We start from the raw sequence: 18,464 nt of genomic DNA on the forward strand, positions 1-18,464 counted from the left end.
GAGTGTACCAAGTTGTGTTTCCTGTTTTTTCTACAGAAAAAAAAAAAGAAAAAAAAAAGTTAGAGCTTCTGTTAACTTAGAATTTGAATGAAGCTGTTGTAGACTATTGGCTTAAAATGTCTTTTGGAACCTAGAGTGGCTAAGCTGATCATATATTAGTTGACAAAATGTGTAGGGGGGGAATCGTTTGTGTTAAAGGGAAATCTTAAGCTTTTGTTCTCATTCAAACAAAATGGTCAAGGTGGATCTACAGTATTTGGTTATTGATGAGGAATTTTTGAAATTTTAGAACAGGAGAATCCCTCTGAAGAAATGTTTTAACAACTTGGAGGTTACCAGAAGCTCTGAAAGACAGTTCAAAATACATTGCATCACATTTTCTGATGTCCAGAAATCTGCAAGTGTCAATTTTGTATTTTAACTCCTTCCTTTTACCTGACTATCAGGGAAGCGTGGTTGAGGCTGACCTGACATGTCATGATGTCGACTTGCTAGGTGGGGTTCGCAAGGGACATTAACCTTGGAGTTATCGGTAAGACAACTTTCTTTCTAATTTTCTTCAGTAAGATCGAAGGGCTGGGATGGGAGGAGGGAGGAGATGAGAAAATCTGCCATTACCATGGAGAGATTCCAAGCACTGAAGGTAAAGGTTAAATTTAAATTCGTCCATGTCCAAGAGGAGCATGGCATAGGTTCTTACAACTGAAATCAATCTGAAAATAAAGATGACTTGCGCTTCAAAAGAAAACTGGATGCTATTTTAGGGATGCTGGAAGTATAAAGAGATAAAATATTTTTAACACTTTTTTTTCTTCTGTAACTAAACCCAAGTACGTTGGGATTTTTTTCCCCACCATGAAAAAGCAAAGAACTCACAGCACACTTCAAAGTCTAAGAATGCTGTTAAGAAATGTGTCCACGTAGGTCTCTGTAAAATAATAAAATTTTATCTTGAAAATAACAACAAAACTGGCATATCATGAGTTTGGATCATTTATCTATTAAACGTGATGATACTTAGAAGGCATTAATTAAGAGAGAATTGCCATTAAGCCAAGGGACACTTGTAGTTGATCCTATTATAAACCCACTGGATTTTAGTAATCTTTTTTTGTGGAGGGCAGGATGTGTTGATTCTAAACAAATAGCAAAAGCTGAAGAACAGATTTGCAAATCAAACGTGAAATGCTTGGACATGTTGAATCCTTCATGGCACCTGCTCATCTTGCACGTTTCCTCAGCCAGAAGTGTCAAGACCTTTCTTTTCCTGATTGTACATTCATGCAGTACTTTGAAAGGAGCAGAGAAGTTGGAAAGAGCTTACTAGGCTATAGGAGCATTCCATGTTCAGTCATTCTTGATCGTGGAACTGAATAGCATGCCAGTTCTGACAGCACCTACAGAAGAAATGTAACTGGTGAGTAGAGGTATTTTGTAAGGATTTATCAGATATGAAGTGTTTGTTTAATTCCTGATACCCTTTGCTTGGCATACCTCTATTTGATAAACGGTTTTGATCACACAAAGTCATCAGCGCTGTTTCTCTTGAAAGACCTTAAACAGAAATAAGAGGATCTCTTAACTCTGGCTTCTCCAATCTGCATGGTCACATGGAGTTGCTGATGATAGGAAGTGTAGCAGGACTTGGTGGATGTGCTCGGGTGGCAGGTCTCTTGGAAATGAAGCAGATGGCAAGGTTGTTACAGGAAAAAGAAACCTGAGTGGGTTGGCTTTAGCACATGTGGGATGTGGAGATAACTGTTGAAATGCACAATGGGCCACACTCTTCATGAAACAGAAATATCAGTCTCTTATCAGTGACATTTATGAATCTAAAACACAACTTCAAAATGTATTTGTGATTATAATCTGCCAAATTATATTAAATGCAAAAAAAAAGAACAAAAGAGCAGACCAAGCTTTAGTTATGCCCTCTTTGCTTCAAATACAGCTTCACTTTTTCCTTCCTTAGCACCAGGGAGCATTCAGTCTTGCTCATTACTTTTCCTGTTGAATTTTGCAGAGCTTGTGTAAATGTAGGATTCACAATTGCTTCTCTCTTTAAACCTTCACAGCAGCCTCAGTGAGAGGTGGTTGTGTTTCCATTTTAATTTCGAGGAGTGAGTATCCTTTGCATCAGTGCCTGTTTACATGATGTTATTCTTATGTCCCTTCAGACATTTCAAATTTGGCATGCAGGAAATGCGTACCCAACTTGAATTTAAGAGGGGATGTGGAGTAAGCGTTATTTTTGTGATAGGAAAGGAAATCTAATTCTGGAGAGCATTCAGCTGTCTTAGCAATGGATGGTCTTTTCTCTTTTTAAATTCCCTGCTGTGCTGCTTTGACTTCTGCAGAAAAAAGGGGAAGTGAAGCACTGCACAGGCTAAAAGTCCTGTGATTAAAAATAGTTCAAGTGCATAATTGAAGATAGTATCGTAATGCATGTACTCAGGAGAACTGAATACGTGTTGCCCAGGCAGGAATTTGATGTTTCTCATGCTCAGTTTTTAACCAGTTCCTGGATGCAGACTACTTCCTGAAAGAGTTCTTTAAAGCTTGTTCTAAGGTGCCACATTGAACCCTACTTTTAAGTAATCAGGTTTTAAAATTCAGTACATTGAACCAGTGAGGTCTGTAACTTTTTGCTGGTTCTGCCTATAGAACAAACACCAAAAAGGGTAAGAACACCTTGTTTTAAGTTCTTGCCTGTTTTATCAAGACCAGAGATCTTGAACTCCTCCTTCTGCGTTTTCAGTCAAAATCAATTGCAGTTACAGATTTTTTTCCCCCCATTGTTCTGGGCAAGCTCTTTCCTCCTTTTTGTTCTTCTCTGAGCTGGCAGTGGCAACACTGAGATCACAGGAGAGGAATTCTTCCTACTCTCAGTATCGTGCATCCATGAGATTGTAGCAGCTTGGAAGAACCATTGCAGTGAGCTTTATTTTCATCCAAATCTTGCAGAGTGACTTCTGCTCTGCAACATGCAAATACCGGAGCCAGCACACAACTTACCCACAAGGATGGAATATGCAGTTATGTTGAAATGCTACTGATCTCAATGTCCACACCATCTTGGTTAATACTATTTTCCCAGATATTCAGGATTCTGCTTTGAACACCAGGAAAAGTTTATAACCGCTGAAGACAACCTCGTAAGCTGTTGATGAGCAGCTTGACAAAATATATTGTTGTTGCTGTTAATTCAGTTATCGGTCATTGACCCTTCCACTTACCCAGAAAAGCCTAGAACCGAACATCAGTGATTCTTCCTGTAAGGCAGCAGGTCAAGCCTGTTAGTTAATATTTTGTTTACCAGTTTATTTCTCCCTTGAGCAACCAGCAGTAGTAGCTGTTCTTAGGGTATGAAATACGCATTCCAATCTTCCTCGTGTTTCCCGTTTCTGCTGGTTTGCCGGCCATTGTTGTGTGCTCAGGTATTTAGGTTGTTTCCAGTTGGAGGAGTAGGAGCAAAGATGTTCTGCTTATTTTTTCTCTTGAAGGTGTTGGTAAGAGGAGAGGTAGAAAAACCATATAGCTGAGGAAGTCTAAGCCTGCAGCTCATTGTCAGCAGCTATTGCTTTTGTTAGAAGAAAATTTCCTCTGGTCTGCCTTCTCTGATAAAGTTCATACTGAAGAGCTTGTGCTGATCTGGTGCTTCTCAACAGATCTTTGTTGCAGAGCTCTTCTGTGAGCTTGCTCCAAGTGGGAAGTGTAATGAAAACTCTGCTGCTCTGCAGGCTGGGATGCACTAAGGCATCTAGAGAGGCAGATTTTTTTCAGTGCAAAGGAATAAATTAACTCTGTTAAATGAAATAAATAAAATTACATTGTTAAATGCAGAACAAACATGTCCTGTGGATGTCCTTAGGCAGGTTCCTAGGTATTGTGCATCAAATAAGAACAATCTTGTGAGATGTCTGTGAACCAGCTGCTAGGCCTTTTAGGCAGCTGCACACACGTTTCCTTCCAAAGCTCAGCCAAGCTGCTCTGAGTGCTCCATGTTAGTAGATCACTTGTACAGGAGAAGCTTTAGCATCTTCAATACAGTGATCCATAGATAAACATATGGATTAACTTCTGCATGTGGTGCCTCAACAAGATTAGTTTTTCCTTTGGAAATGTAAGGAGTCCCTTAGGTGTTTGTGTTGGTTTTCTGTTTTGGGGTTTTTTTTGACAAAGTAGTGAGCTTTTGGCGACAGTGATAGTGCATAGACACTTCAGCTCTGATTTCTTTAAAGGGGTACATGTGTTCTGACTGGTATTGTGTCTGTGGTGAATTCCATTGAACTAAAGTAGTCCTAAGTTTTAGTCCTGAAACTAGTTTTATCCTGCTGTACTTGCTTGCAACTTACTTTTTTGCTCTGTTTAGAATGCCATGTTGAGGAGATTAAAGCTGTGTACTCGGCATCTTGCACACAGACAAGTTAGCCTCTTCTCTGGCTGCTAGTTACATTCTACCTGTGTGATAGAGAAGGTGGGATTAGTTCTTGTCTATCAATATCTGAAAAGCTTCTGAGCTTCCATCAGGAATACTTTTGAAAGTGTTGCAGCAAAAGAGGGCAGTGGCTTGGTATGCTGGGGTGTATAGGCATTTTTGATACCAAGGAGCTACCTAGAAAAGTGAGGTTAAATTAACAGGAGAAATCTCCAGTCAATTTATTTAGCTGTGTTTTTAGAACCACTTAAATAATTTCTATTCTTGCTTATACAGTCTGTTTCCTTAAAGCACTGGGTAACCAGTTGCTTAGGTTTGTTGGCAGAGATGTAACAATGGTGTCTTTAAAAATATTTTGTTATTTAAAAAAAAAAATGTGGGTGGGGCAAAAGGCTTTTTCTTCTCCAAATAAGTTTATTTTAAGTACTTGCATTAAAAACTAAAGGAATATAGCCCAGTTTAGTTGATTTGTACAGTTTCTATGCACAAATTTATTTTTCCAGTCATACGATCAGAACGCAAAACTGGCTACTGGGATAGAGGGCTGGGTAAACTGAAATTCTTGCAACTTACAAAAAGGGATCTTGGAGGACTGTCTTGGGGTGAGAGAGAGAAGAGAGCAGGCTGTTGGGGAAAAATCAGGCCCTCAGTTTTACCAGTGCTAGATAGTACAGAAAAGGCTGCTTCTAGTCTAACCCTTTTTCAGGGCCTTTCCAGTTTCAAAGTGTAGTTTACAAAAAGTTAGAACTGCCTTGTCTCAGCTGAAACAGTTTGTGAAATTGGGTCAGATTTCTTAAATGATAGTTGACGGCCTCAGACCTGGAATAGTCAGTGGATTAGGTTCCCAGTTAGTTAAATTAACATTTAGCGCTTGCAGGTCGTCTTAAAAGAACCCAAGCCAAACAACCAAAAAACCCCCACAAACCACCCCAAAACACTAAATGAGGAACGCCAGCAGTGGCCATGCCCACAGCACAGTGCATATTGGGCATCCTTACCTTCTGTATCTGCAGAGGGCAGAGTGATTTGTAGCAGTGGTCCTGCAGATAGGTGTTAGCTGGTCAGGTTTATGGAACACTCCACTACTGCAGCAGATCAAGAACATGCATACAGCTGCTCAGTTTTCAGTAAAAGTCACTGGCAAGGATGGCTATAGTCAGACATCGCGTTTGTTGACTCTTGTATGCAGAGCTTGCTATACGCCTCTCCAAGGAAGAAGAGTAAGAGAACTATGAATTCTTTTTGCTTTCTGTTTTTGCAAGCATGGTCATTTTTCAGGTAGTTGATGAATCTGTGCTGCAGGGGGGTTCTGTTGCCACATCTGAAGTGTACTTCAGGCTGTTTTGGGAAGTTCAGAGTTGGAAGGTCTTTGGTAAGCTGTTTGTGGAACTCTAATGCTGGGAATCCAAAAATCTCATACAGTGCTAAAAATGAAGCCAGGGAGGTGATAGCTAACTGGCATACTTTAGGATGACAAGTCTTGTTCAAGAGGGTCAAAACCTGTAGTAGTATACATCACAAAAGTGTCCTTAGATAATGTAAGCACTATCATACTCCGGGTAGTTGAGCAGTAAGCTCATAAGTAATCACTGTCACGCTTGCTCCATCATGCTTACTGCAGGAAGTTGAGCAGCCGCCTTTCTTTGCCTTCTGTTTTCTAACAGTTCTGGATTCGACGTAAAGATTTTGGTGGACACAACTTTAAAGAGTACTCTTAATCACTAGTATTTCTGTCAAATACTTGTTTTTCTGCCCCACCTGTATTCTTGCAGATATTATTTAGGGGTTCACTACAAAATTCCTACTACTTAACAGCTAGTCAGCCTTTACGCCACACATTTTGTGTCAGATTTCTGTAGCTTCTGGATTGCTGTACCTTTACAGGATGATAATATACTACATCTAAGAAAGCAGTCTGCAGGCTTTTTGGTAGTGTTGCAGAGCTGAACACATACGTCAGAGGAAAAAATAACCTACATGTTGAAGAGGAAGTCCTTAGCAGTATTTGCAGTAGCAAAATTTTCTCAGCTACTCCTCATTCGGATTCAAGGCAGCACTCGACCATCAGTGCTGTTACCCCTTGTTAAAATGAGCTGCTTGCAGTTCTTGCTACTCTGATACAGTGCAAACCAATTGATGAGTAGAGATGTTGAATTTAAGGTTCCTGAGAAATGAGGACGCTTAAAGCCTTAGCTGTAGTATTCATAGCTTTGCTCTTCTACCCTTTCTTTGCTGTCCCTTCTAGGATGGGATGGGCACCTCTGTCTGTCTTTGCACAGAGGGAGGGAGGGAGGAAGAAAGCGTTACTTGCGGTATCTTTGATCTGCGCAGCCAGCGAGCTACAGATGCAAAGTTCACCTGCAAGGTTTGAGGGTTTTTTGAATGGACCTTGCTATTTTTCAAATGAGCACTTGATGTGGTATGTAGAAGTCAAAATGCTGCAGGATTCTTTTCTTTGAATTTCTTTGGTATTATTACCTTATCTACAGGAAGTATGAGATCTTGAGTTACGAATTTTGTTAGCATTTCTAGATGATGTGTGTTGAACAGGAATGTAGACACGCGCTTATTAGCTCATTTTGCATTTGCCTATTTTATGCAAATAAATATTCATTATTCCTCATGTCTGCAAAGCATCAAAACATACATTTTCTGTAATGTTCCTTGTAAACATTAAATATTTCACAACATGCTTCTTCCTTTGTAATTTCTCACATGGTAGTCCACAGAAAATAAATGTGCTTTTTTTCCTCTCCTTTCATTTGTTGCTTGGCTGAGCCTTGGTTGAATAGTTTTTAGCCTTTTCTCTCATGTCAAATAGATGTCTTCAGCTACATGCCTTATGAGTGTGTTCAAAAAGGCATGCAGCGTAGCGTGTGAAATCTAAAGCTCATAAATTAAATCTATTGCACTGGGCCAAAGTGGGACGATCCGGGTGGTGCAGACTGCTGCTTCCACTTCGCGGGAGGCTGTTCGGATGTGAGAGGCAGTTCAGGAATCTAGGTCATCTTTTCATCGTCTTTTCTCTTTCCTGGGAAATAGCTTCAAAAATGTTGTTAGCAACTGAGCTGAGATTTAAAATAGAAGCAGCTACAGAACATCAAATGTCTGGCTGTATCAGAAGTTGCTGAAATGAGATTTAAACATGCAAGTACTTGAGTAGCTCAAAGAGATCTTTTTCCAGTATATTACAGGATCTGTGTAGTGTGGGAATGGCAGTGTGTTTATGCACATTGAAGAAAAACAGTGCAGTTGTCCAGCTCTTAGTTGCTATGATTGGCTCCGCCAGTCCCTCAACCAAGAATGTGTAATGATGGAATTTTAAATTAAATCTGAAAAATTTGAATAAAACAAATTTGAATTAAAAGTTGGTGCTCGTCTGTTATAGCACAAAGTTTAGTCTCTAGCATGGAGGGTTTAGAGTCCAATTCTGTGGCTGGTATCGCCATTCTTCTCGGAGGCAACGCTTGTTCCTTTAATGTTACTAATTTTCACTTAGTTGAACTTTTTACATTAATTCAGTGTTTCCTATTCTCTAATTATATAAAAGCCATAAACTTGGGTGCTTTGGGATTGAGGTATGGTAACCTAGCTTTCCATGAAGATGTTTCCTGCAAGGTAGAGATTTTTGACAGACTGAGGAAAATTGCTTACTTTTTAGTAGGCTTGTCTTGTTTGAACTGGCAAGTACAACTGAAAGCACCTGTCTGTAGGTGTGAACTTTTTGGGCATAAAGATTTTTCTACTGAGCTAGGCTTCTTTCCGTGCTCTTTGTTTAAAGGAAGAAGAGTTGAGGTGAATTAACTAGGAAAGTTTTCTACTCAGTACTTCTACAGACAGAACCTTTAGAAAAAAGGGGAGAAAGGGAAGTTGTAGGTTAGACCGGTATAACCAGTCCTTTCCTTCATTAATGGAGTTCACTCTCCATTCTGTAGGTCTCTTAGCAGTGAAGGATGTAGTTTGCCTCAGAGGTACGTAATTTGTTCGAGCTGGCTGGAACAAATATTTTGTGTTTGAGTGCATGCAGATCCTTCTCGTGAGCAGAAAGGAGTTTGCTCATGGCATACAGTGTGCACCAGAGTGCCGGGGTGGAGAGCTCCAGGAGACCTCCCAGAGCAGGACAGTGGCACCTTGGGGATCCTGCCACTTTTGCTGTGACACTTTCTTCCTCCTGCGCTTCTGTCTGGCATGAAGTGGACTTTGGGTAACTCTCAAAAAAACTTCAAATTTCTGAATAAACCCTTCCCTAGTCAGCCCAGACATGACTGTGGTGAATTCAAGCATATCCCAGGTCTGTTTGCATTGCATTTTGATGTTGTCACAAAGGGACCACTGTAAAAGCAGAATGTGTTGAACCATGCAAGGTGTAGAGTCTTTAAGGATCTCTGTCTTTTTAAAATACAGACACAATGGTAGTTTCTAAAGTGAGTAAAACTGTACTTCTTCACCTGGATATTTCTGGAACATCACATTGTTCAGCTCTTTAACCACCTATTTCCTTTCAAAAGCGATCACAGTGAGCAGCCCTGCTTACTATTTCATACGCCCAGCCATTACCTTACGTGAACAGACTTGCTTCTCCCTGCTTCTATGCCTTTGGATTTTAGTTTTTAATGTGCACATCACAGATGTATACATTAACAACTGGACTAAGACCTCTATGGTTTATATATGTCCTGCCCTGCCTAACACCGTACATATGTGTTGATTAATGAGTATTAAGTGATACAGGTTGGAGAACTGTACATTTGCTGTATCCAGCATACCAGGAAAACAAATTAGAGGTAGTGTGCCTAAAAAGGTGTAAAGTACAAGAACAGGCTTACTGAAGAGGATAAAAGGACCATGTTTTCCTAATATCCTTTGTGTAGTACAATATATCAATTCTGGATCATTCCATGTAGTCCGTCCTTCCCGCTGGTCAGACTGGGGGGGGGTTCATCCAGACTTGGTGCAGTCAGACACCTGTTTATCTGAAGAAATTTCAACAGCCAAGCATTGGAGTTTTTACGAAGTTTAGGAAATGATCTTGTTTTTTCACTTTTCCATCTATTTTCTCATCCAGAACTCTTCATTTAACTAAGAAGGAAGTTTTTTCCAAACAGTGATTCCTATCATTTCATATAGATCAGTATATAAGGATGAAGTTTTAGGGGGTTTTGAGTTTGTCAGTGCGCTGTCAGTGCAAGAAGCAGTCCTCTCTGATGCAGGTATTTCTTCTGCTATGCTGTAGTCTGCTTTGGGGAACTCATTTATTTTCTGGTTTGGCTTTAGTGTAGGCTTGGGAATGGTAGCTGTGGGAGGGCTGGAACACTGCTTTTGGTGTACATCCCTAGAACTGTGGTCCCAAGTAGATGCTGTGGGAGAATGACTCGTACAATCTGTTTCTTCTCACTTAACTATAAAGGGTTAAGCGTGGTGGATCCCATCAGTTACCATGTGAACAGAAAACACTTCTATTAACCTGATTTTACAAACCAGGAGCATGTTGGTTGCATCTCCGTGATGTTGTCTGTGGCCATGTTTTTGTGTTAGGCGGGCAGGCGTTCCTTACCAGAATGAGGGGTTAAGTTGCCAGGAATTGAGGAGGAAGACCAAGACAGTGAAGCAGGTAAAATGATTTCAGGTGTCCAACTTAAAGTGCAGGAAGGTAGTGATGGAGAGTTCCACAGCACAGGACAACAGCTGGCAAGTTCGGACAACAGCTGGCAAGTTCTTTGTACATTTTTCTTTGAGTTAAAAAATAAAATAATCCAGTGGTAATGCCCATGCACAAAGCTAGAAAAAATGAGTGATAGAGCGGGGTGCATATCCAGCACATAGTGGCTGCTGTTTCTCCAAGCTGATGATGGGGAGCAAAGCAAATGATAGACATCTGTGTGGGTGAGTGGGGGAATTAGACCCAAAGGCTGGAAAGATGTTGAGATGTGGGATCTCTTGTGCAGTACAGGATCTATTTGAAGGGCTGTGTTCTGTCTAACTGCTATGAAATCAGCTGGTAGTTGGCACACTGCAGGAACTTGCTGTTTGAATTTAATCTCCCTGTAATGTATCTGAAGAATGTTTGGACTGTGTACTCCTGGAATGAGTCGTCTTGCTTTCCCAACAGTGTGCCTGTCACAAAACCAGTAGACCTTATTAGAGTGCTTCCGCTTTTGAGATGTGTAGGTCAGGCAAGTAAAATCATCTCAGATTTTTGAAGCAAAAATGGGTGTGAAGTCTCTGAAAGTCCTGAATTGCAGCAGTTTCCAAAAGAATTTTGCACAGGCTGTCAAAGGACCACGTGCAGTAACATCAAAGTTGTGTTAAAAGAAATCTGACATAGTCAGATGATGTCATCTCTGTCTTCTGTGTTCTTAGGTCTTAGATTTTTCTAAATATGATAACTGGGGATAAAGTAGCAGCAGTACTTGAGTAGGGAGAAGAAAGCCTGACGAAGTTGCTTGTTGTTTTTTTAAGAAAGTAACATCTGTTGGGGTTTTGGTTGTGTGATTGTTTGGGGTTTTTTTGGTGGTGGTTTTTTTTTTTTTTTTTTTTTTTTTAAGGGAATGCCCATAGTGGACTGTATCTTTCCATTTTAATCTGCAGTTTGATTAGTCCCACTAGAAGGTGGGTACCCTTCCTGCCTAAGGATACGGGGTGAACTACTTCACAAATGTATGGTAAAAATCATGACAGCGATGGAACAGCTTTTTCCTGGTGTGAAATCTGAATTATCAGAAGTAAAAAGCTGCTTGCAGGCTTGGTAACCACCAGAGGAGTAGCAAGTAGTAACAGTAAATTTTATCTGTGCTGTCTTCTATAGCTGTGTATGTTTCAGGTTGAGGTCCTAGGGATTGAGAGCAGCCTGCAGAGAAGGACTTGGGGGTACTGGTGGATGAAAAGCTGGACATGAGCCAGAAATGTGCGCTTGCAGCCTGGAAAGCCAACCATGCCCTGGGGTGCATCCCCAGCAGCGTGGCCAGTGGGGTGAGAGAAGGGATCCTGCCCCTCTGCTCTGCTCTGGTGAGACCCCCCTGGAGCATCCTGCTCTGGGGTCTCCAGCACAGGACAGACATGGACCTGTTGGAGCGGGGCCAGAGGAGGCCACAGAAATGGTCAGAGTGATGGAGCACCTCTCCTGTGAGGACAGGCTGAGAGAGCTGGGGTGGTTCAGCCTGGAGAAGAGAAGGCTTCAGGGAGACCTGATTGCGGCCTTTTGGTACTTAAAGAGGGCTTATAAGAAAGATGGGGACAGACTCCTTAATAGGGCTGGTTGTGATAGGACAGGGGGTAATGTTATAAACTAGAAGTTGGGGCTCTGAGCAACCTGATCCAGTTGGAGATGTCCCTGCTCACTGCAAGGGGGTTGGACGAGATGACCTTTAAAGGTCCCTTCCAACCCAAACCATTCTATGATTCTATGAAGCTTGACATGCAGAGAAGTTGTGTGTTTCACATCTCTTTAATTGTTGTGTTTTTCTTACAAAGCTTCCAATAATGAGTAAATTGGTGCAGGACAGACCACAAGGATGCTTCAAGTAACTTTTTTCCTACATAAAAACACGTAACTTTCACATACTGATTTGGATTTGGCAATAGAGACTGTGAGCGTTGCTCCTGGTGTAAGAGGAATACGGGGGCTATGTAATTCACATTGATTCTCTATTGGCAGTTAACTGTGTTGGTAGGTGAAAACTAGATGACGATGCCTGAATTTGTGAATCCCCTGTGCATAAATATGTAAGAGGACACCCAGGAGGAAACATGGGACTGGCAAAGCCACACTGATCTCAAGCAAAGACAGATTTCTTCCTGATGCACAAAGCCTTTGCTTGTGTTAGCGGTGAACACTTCTCTGTTCCAAACTGAGACCACAAAACCTTTGGCAAGAAAAAAACCACAATCAGACTTTAATGCCAAAAGACTGGGGATGATTGCGGTTACTTACAGAGATAGGATTGCTGGTGAAAATGGAGATGTAATGTGTAATTAAACATATATTTGCTTGTTCTACTTATGGTTCAATCCTGTCATTATAACTCAGCCAGTGGTAGGTGTGTTACTACTGTCTGGAAGATGATGTCTGATGGCAGAATGAAAAGAGAAGAAAAAGCTGTGTAAAGTGTTGGGTTTTTTTTGTGAATTAGTTGTCTAAACAAAATAAGATAGTTTTGAAATGATAGTTCATTGAACAGCAATCAGAAGTTAGGCTCCAAAAAGGTTAAAACTCATATTTTTTAGTATGCAAGTGCCTGGTCCCTTTTACCTACTAATAATGTTTTAGCTTCCGCTCTCATCTCGTCTCATAATCCCTGAAGAATATTTATGATGCCATGTGAATTGAGTTGGCTGGTAAGTTATCTGTCTTTATGCCTCTGGTTTGATTGCAGGCTTTTCTGAAAATATTTAATGCCCAGCACTTCATTTATGCTCAGTCTGGTGCTGCGGCCTCTGCGGACTTACTGGTGTACTAAAATTGTATCATGGTATCAAGTGAATTGGATCCTGGATATGCTCTTAAATTTATAAAAACTTGCAAAATACATGTTTACCTGTGTGCATCCCCGCCTGTGTCACTGCTGTGGGTCACAGCCTGCAGGGAATTGCTGCTCCTCGCCTTCTGACAAATGCATATGTCAACTGATGTTTTGCAGAACAGTAAGCAGCGGTTCTGATCACCAATGTTGATCACGTCATGGTTCTTGTGCTGAGTACCATGTTCTTAAACTTGTTATCATAATGCCTGGTATAATCAAGCTATACTTCACCACTTAAATCAAGCTTAATTTTAGGCCCGTGCTTTTTGACTTGAAATGTTTCAGGCAAACCTTTGTTTTGACATATTTATAATTGCTTCTTGCCATTCTGCACGCAAATTTCAGTTGTATCCTGATCTAAGAAATCTTAGCATTCCAGTAGATGGCTCTTCAGTGTCCCTTTTGCAACCCACATTGGGGGAAAAAAAAAGTGACAGATAGAGAAATGGGACAGAAGATTATAGGAGTCTAGTTTCTTTTCAATATTTACTGTTTCATTTTTTCAATATTTTTCCCTTTCTAGGTGTTTTCTAGGTTTCCTGGACATAGGCTCTGTCCCTCTCAGCCTCTTGTGGTTCATCGTGTACTCCAGTCAGGACTCTCAGAAGGCTTGACTCATATTTACCTTATAGCTTAGAACTGCTTCTCCTTGCAAACATCTAAAAAAAAAGGGGGGGATGATGACACTGAATGATGTTTCACTTTTTCCTGGGTTTCTCTACTTTTAAATCAAAGTGTTTAGGGAGCTGGGTCTTAATTAGCTTTTAGTGGAGGTGAGAGAGAGAAGTAGCTGTGTAACTGCCCATTATATTTACCTGCAAACACCTTTTTGGGTGTCACTCGAGCCGTCTCGGTGCCTTCTAAGATACCTGTTGTTTGCAACGTTCACATGGAATATTTGTCATGGTAATGCCATGCAACAAGGAAGGCAGAGCAGGATGAAAATCAGTTATATTCTCCGAAAGGGAGTTCAGCACCTGCTTTTTTAGCCTGTGATTTGGGTTGAGAGAAGGAGAATTGAAAAGAATAGTTCTGGTATTTTGTTCATTGATCATCTGGTGAAGAACTGTACAGCACTGCATCGTCTGGATAGAGAAGGGCAGACCTTTGGGAGCTGAAGATTGGTAAGACACTGATGCAACTTTATTTTTGCTGGCCTTGGCGTCCCTTGCAATGTTAAGTTTGCTTTTCTAGCTTGTTTTTTCTTCTGATGTTTTGTTGGTGTTACAGATGGGAGGTATTAGCATGTTCTTAACAAGAACAGCAATCAAAAAACCTCCTTTCACCACCCCCAACACACAGACGTTTATGAGAAGATGGAATTTTTTCAATAAAGCCGTTGCTGTGGGTGTGATACGGAGCCGGGGCAGGGACCCCCGCGGGGGCCTGCATGGGGGCATTGAGGTCCTGGACTGAGCTGGTTGTGCTGGATTATCGTGTGTCAGGTCCGGTAGAACAGTGTTAACGTCAGGACACTCACAGAAGCGTCCAAGCTGTTTGCAAAGTGGATGTAACTCGGAAAGCAGCATGGTCATACTCACCGTGTGTGTGATTGCAGAGGGCTGGACCTCAGGTAGCTTGACCTCTGCCTGCAGCTTCTCCTGCTGTGTTCACAAATGTCTCAGGCCCCACACCCATGCCTCCTTTCCCGTTTCTCTCAACAGCCTGGTGAGAGGGAAGTTCCTGATCTTGCCAAAACCCAAACCCAAGCAAACAAAAAAACCTGTAGCTTTACTTGCAGCTTTTCAGCTCTTGATAAGTTTTGCCACAGAGGCCTGTGCTTGTCTCTTCGTGCTTCCTCCCTGTGTGTGACCCTTTCCCCTTTGGGCTAGGATCCTTTTCCCCTTTTTATGTTGACTTCTCAGAACTTGGTCTTCCAGCCTCCTACCCATCTTGTGTTTACAATAAGTAAAATGTTTTCAGTACTCTCATTACCTTTAGTGGGTTTTCGTCCACGGATAGTGGCAGAGCCTCCTGACGTTACCTGGAGCCTTGGTTAATGCCAGCAGTAGGTAACATCTGAGGTGTTTGAGCTGTTTGAGGTGATGCTGCTTCATTGATTCCAAATACCTTCCTGTTCTGTTGAAGTCTTCCCACCTCTGCAGTGTTGTTATCGTTGTGTTGCTGAGTGCCAACTCAGAGGAATTTCCATCTTCCAGACCAGTACAAGAGGTAGCAGAAAGGATGAAACCAAGCCTTTATTGGCTCTGGGGTTTTGCTCTATTGTACGAGCCCTAGGTAGGGTAATCTTGCTTTTTGATGCAAATAACACTTCTTGTGACCTGAGAGTTTAGTTAGGTCCAGAGTTCAGCTTGGTTTGAGTGAGTTTTAGAGCTTTATACCTACACACTGGCAGCAGAAACCCATCAGCCATTGTTATTTCTGGAACATTTAATTTGCTGGTCAGATCCATTTGAGGCAAGCATTTTTCTTCTAGATCCTTTGATCTTTGGTCTCTGGCCTCTGCTGGATCATCAGCCTGGCTTTACATATGTCTTTTGATCTCTTTAGGATTCAAGAAATGAGGATTTTTTTGGTTTCATTCCTTTTTTAGGGAAATAGCAGTTGTGGTCACAGCTGTCGGATAGCTCTTGACTCTTAAAATTCGTAGTTTCTCCAAGACTGGTGGTAGTTCTGTATTCGCTGCGTTTGGCCATTGGGCTTAGAAGATGCTCTCGGGGGCGTGTGGGAGTGCACTGTCTCCGCGGTGGCACCTTCTCGATGATACCTTGACAGGTATCATCGCTTCAACTGGCATAGGCAACAAGAAACGTGTGAGGAACATGGATATTTATTACCAAGAACTGACCTCAGACAAATTGGTGTTCAGAGACTAAAGCATGAAAATAGCTTAAATCAGCTCTGACAGTGTCACGTCTCTTATCAGTGAGCTGAAGCAGTACCTCAGGTAACTGTCGCCTGCCTTCTCGCTTCCAGATTCAGTCCTGATTTCTAGTTTATAGACAGTTGTACAGGTACAGGGAGTTAAGCTTATTTTGAAAAACTGATGGGCATTTTCCCAAGGGATTCAGGATGTTTGATGGTAATGTAAAACAGTTTACTTGCTTTTTTTGCTTACCTTTGGCTTTACACTCCCAGAGAGGCAGGAGGGTAACCTAACACCTTCTCAGTCTCATTGCAGCTTCTTTAAACTACGTCTGTATGTGACAGTTGATTAGCTATTTACATATTAATATTACTAACTAGCAATCTCAGTGGAGTTCTTCACCACATTAATGAGGAGGGCAGCAGAGCCTTTCCTGAGGTTGAGAAGTCTGTTTTATTCCTGTTATTTGCAATAAAGGGAGACCTCATTTGCTGCTTTTGTACCTGCTAAATGCCAGCTTCCTCCTTTCCTTGGTGCAGGGTTAGAGGACGTGTGCTCTGTTATAATAACTTTCTTCTGTTTGAAATGTAATTATTTTTACTCTCATCCGTTTTTAGATGATGAAGGATAGACACTGCGATGGGCACTAAAGCACGGACTTGCAGTGTGTGAACTCTGACAGCAGGTACTTGTGTCTAGTCCCGGTGGCCTGATGTGTCTGGGGAAGGCTTAGGTGCCATGTGTCTCTTGGCCATGGCTTTTCTGTGCTCGATTTATTAATTTCAGTGTTGATAGAAGCATTTGTCTCCGTTTATAGCATATCCAAGAGCTGTGCTGCAACAGAGGAGGTAAGTTTAGAGGGGGGGCGGAGGGTGGGTTGGCAGCCAGGCACTCAGTAGTTAATCTGTTCTGGTTTTTCCTGATAGAATCCTTAAAGTTTTATGGGCCGGTGTTGGATTGATCAGATGGCTGCTGAAACCATAACAAAATGCAAGAAGCATTGGGGAGGAAAAGAGAACAATTTGAGAATTAGATATTTTTTTTTTTAACCCTTCCTGAAGCTTTTTTTTTTCGTCCTTTGAGATACAGACCCAGGTGCAAAGTCTCCAATCTGTTCAGTGAGGTATTTTTTCTGTTCATGTTCCTGACTGAGAATTACTGTCTGTGTAGTGCTTGTTGCTAGTAACTGTTGAGTTGCTGGTGCTCATTTGTTCTCTGCTCTGAGCTCAGCTGAGCATTGCTCTCTGCTGGTTGCTATTAGCCTCACTTTAAAGACAAGAATTCCTGGTTTTGGTCAAGTTTAGGTTGTGTTTATTCTGAAACCTAGTGAAAGCGTTAGCTAATATATACCTCGACTCTCTGATTTGGGTTATAAAGGACTTGGCTGTGAATCTTGTTTTGACAGGTAATTAAGTCTCTGGATTTCTTCCTTAGGTAACCCAGCAAGTAGTCTGATATGCTTTGCTAGGTAGAACCGTGTGTAGGCAACAAGGTTTTATTATTCATGGGGAAAAATGTAGTAGAAGAATTTGAAATCTAGATCACCTGGAATTAAAATAAATAAAGTTGGGACATACAGCATCTTAACACCACAACTGAGAAGAACGATGTAGAAATTCTTGCATCTGCGTCTTGTTTTAATTGTCATTAAAACTGCATACAATCTGTGCTTTTGCAGTAAATGTAAAACATACCATGGATTAGGCAGCATCTAGAAGAACCCCAGCATCTGCCTGTTGTGGCAAGGGACATGAGCAGTGCCTCAACTGCATTAGCAGTTCCAGGTGGGTGTGTTACGTGTATTTGCAGTCTCCTCTCTTGTTCTATGCAGTGTACTAGAAACTGCACATGCCTTGTATAATTTGTTTCCTACCCGATCCTCTTGTAATGTCCAGTTTTTCTAATAAACATCTTTTGAAGTGATTGCTTTGTGACTGTTTTCCAAGGGCCTGAGTGTTCTCATGTGTTGCTTGTCCTCAGTGACATATTCCCTTTGGATCACTCAGGGAAGAGGAGCAGAGAAACTCAAAATTGCTTCCTTTGGGTGGGAACTTTCTCTGGTCCTAAGTGTTTTCGTGGAGTGTCCTGATGTTTCAGATCAGATGGAAAACCATTTTAAGCAAACCTGATGAAACTTCTCATGAAGCAAAATTAATTCTGAATGTTTGTTTGGAAAAATGATGATGAAACAAATGGGAAGTTGCCATCTTGCGATTTTATTCCTGTGAAGTGCCAAGCCCCGTGGGAAGCTTCAGCCACATAAAGTTAAGAGTTACCTCACGCTTACATGAATACCAAGGGTTTGGCTTCATCCTGGCTTGTCAGTTTTTGTTTCAGAGGAGGAGAGAGCGAGATGCACCCAGTGGTCTTTAATGTGTTTAAACGGTGTTTGCAATATTCCTTCATTTGACTGTTTCCAGGCAGCAGGGGGAAGGCGCCCGCATGCCTGCATAGATCTGTTGTCAAGAGGTGAGAATCTGTGTGTGCGCATGTGTGTATTTCCTTAAAAAATCCCTTTCCTCTATGAAAGTGTTCTGGCATGTCATGTAGTTCAGTTTGGCTTTGGTTTTCATTTCAGCTGTGCAGACATTACGAGAATCACTCAGAAAGACACTTTTTTTTTTTTTTCCCCATGCTTAATCCTTTTTACATGCAGTGTTGTCCTAGTATTGCTGAGCAG

At 41.5% G+C, this 18,464-nt stretch overlaps 1 long non-coding RNA gene across 7 annotated transcripts; it reads left to right on the forward strand.

The window, feature by feature from the left end:
* The first annotated feature begins 8 nt into the window (after nucleotides 1-8).
* Nucleotides 9-18,458, forward strand: LOC118452993. 7 transcript variants are annotated; one of them, XR_004842881.1, is made up of 4 exons: nucleotides 9-1,417; nucleotides 13,481-16,632; nucleotides 17,463-18,253; nucleotides 18,363-18,458. It is a non-coding gene; the product is annotated as an uncharacterized LOC118452993 (long non-coding RNA). The 7 variants fall into 7 exon arrangements; XR_004842882.1 differs by having other exon boundaries at nucleotides 17,463-17,568; nucleotides 17,765-18,458; XR_004842883.1 differs by having other exon boundaries at nucleotides 13,481-16,469; nucleotides 16,602-16,632; nucleotides 17,463-18,458.
* Nucleotides 18,459-18,464: the final 6 nt, after the last annotated feature.

This window comes from Egretta garzetta, unplaced genomic scaffold (genome assembly GCF_000687185.1).
Source record: "Egretta garzetta isolate BGI_Z169 unplaced genomic scaffold, ASM68718v1 scaffold368, whole genome shotgun sequence".
Classification (NCBI taxonomy): domain Eukaryota; kingdom Metazoa; phylum Chordata; class Aves; order Pelecaniformes; family Ardeidae; genus Egretta; species Egretta garzetta.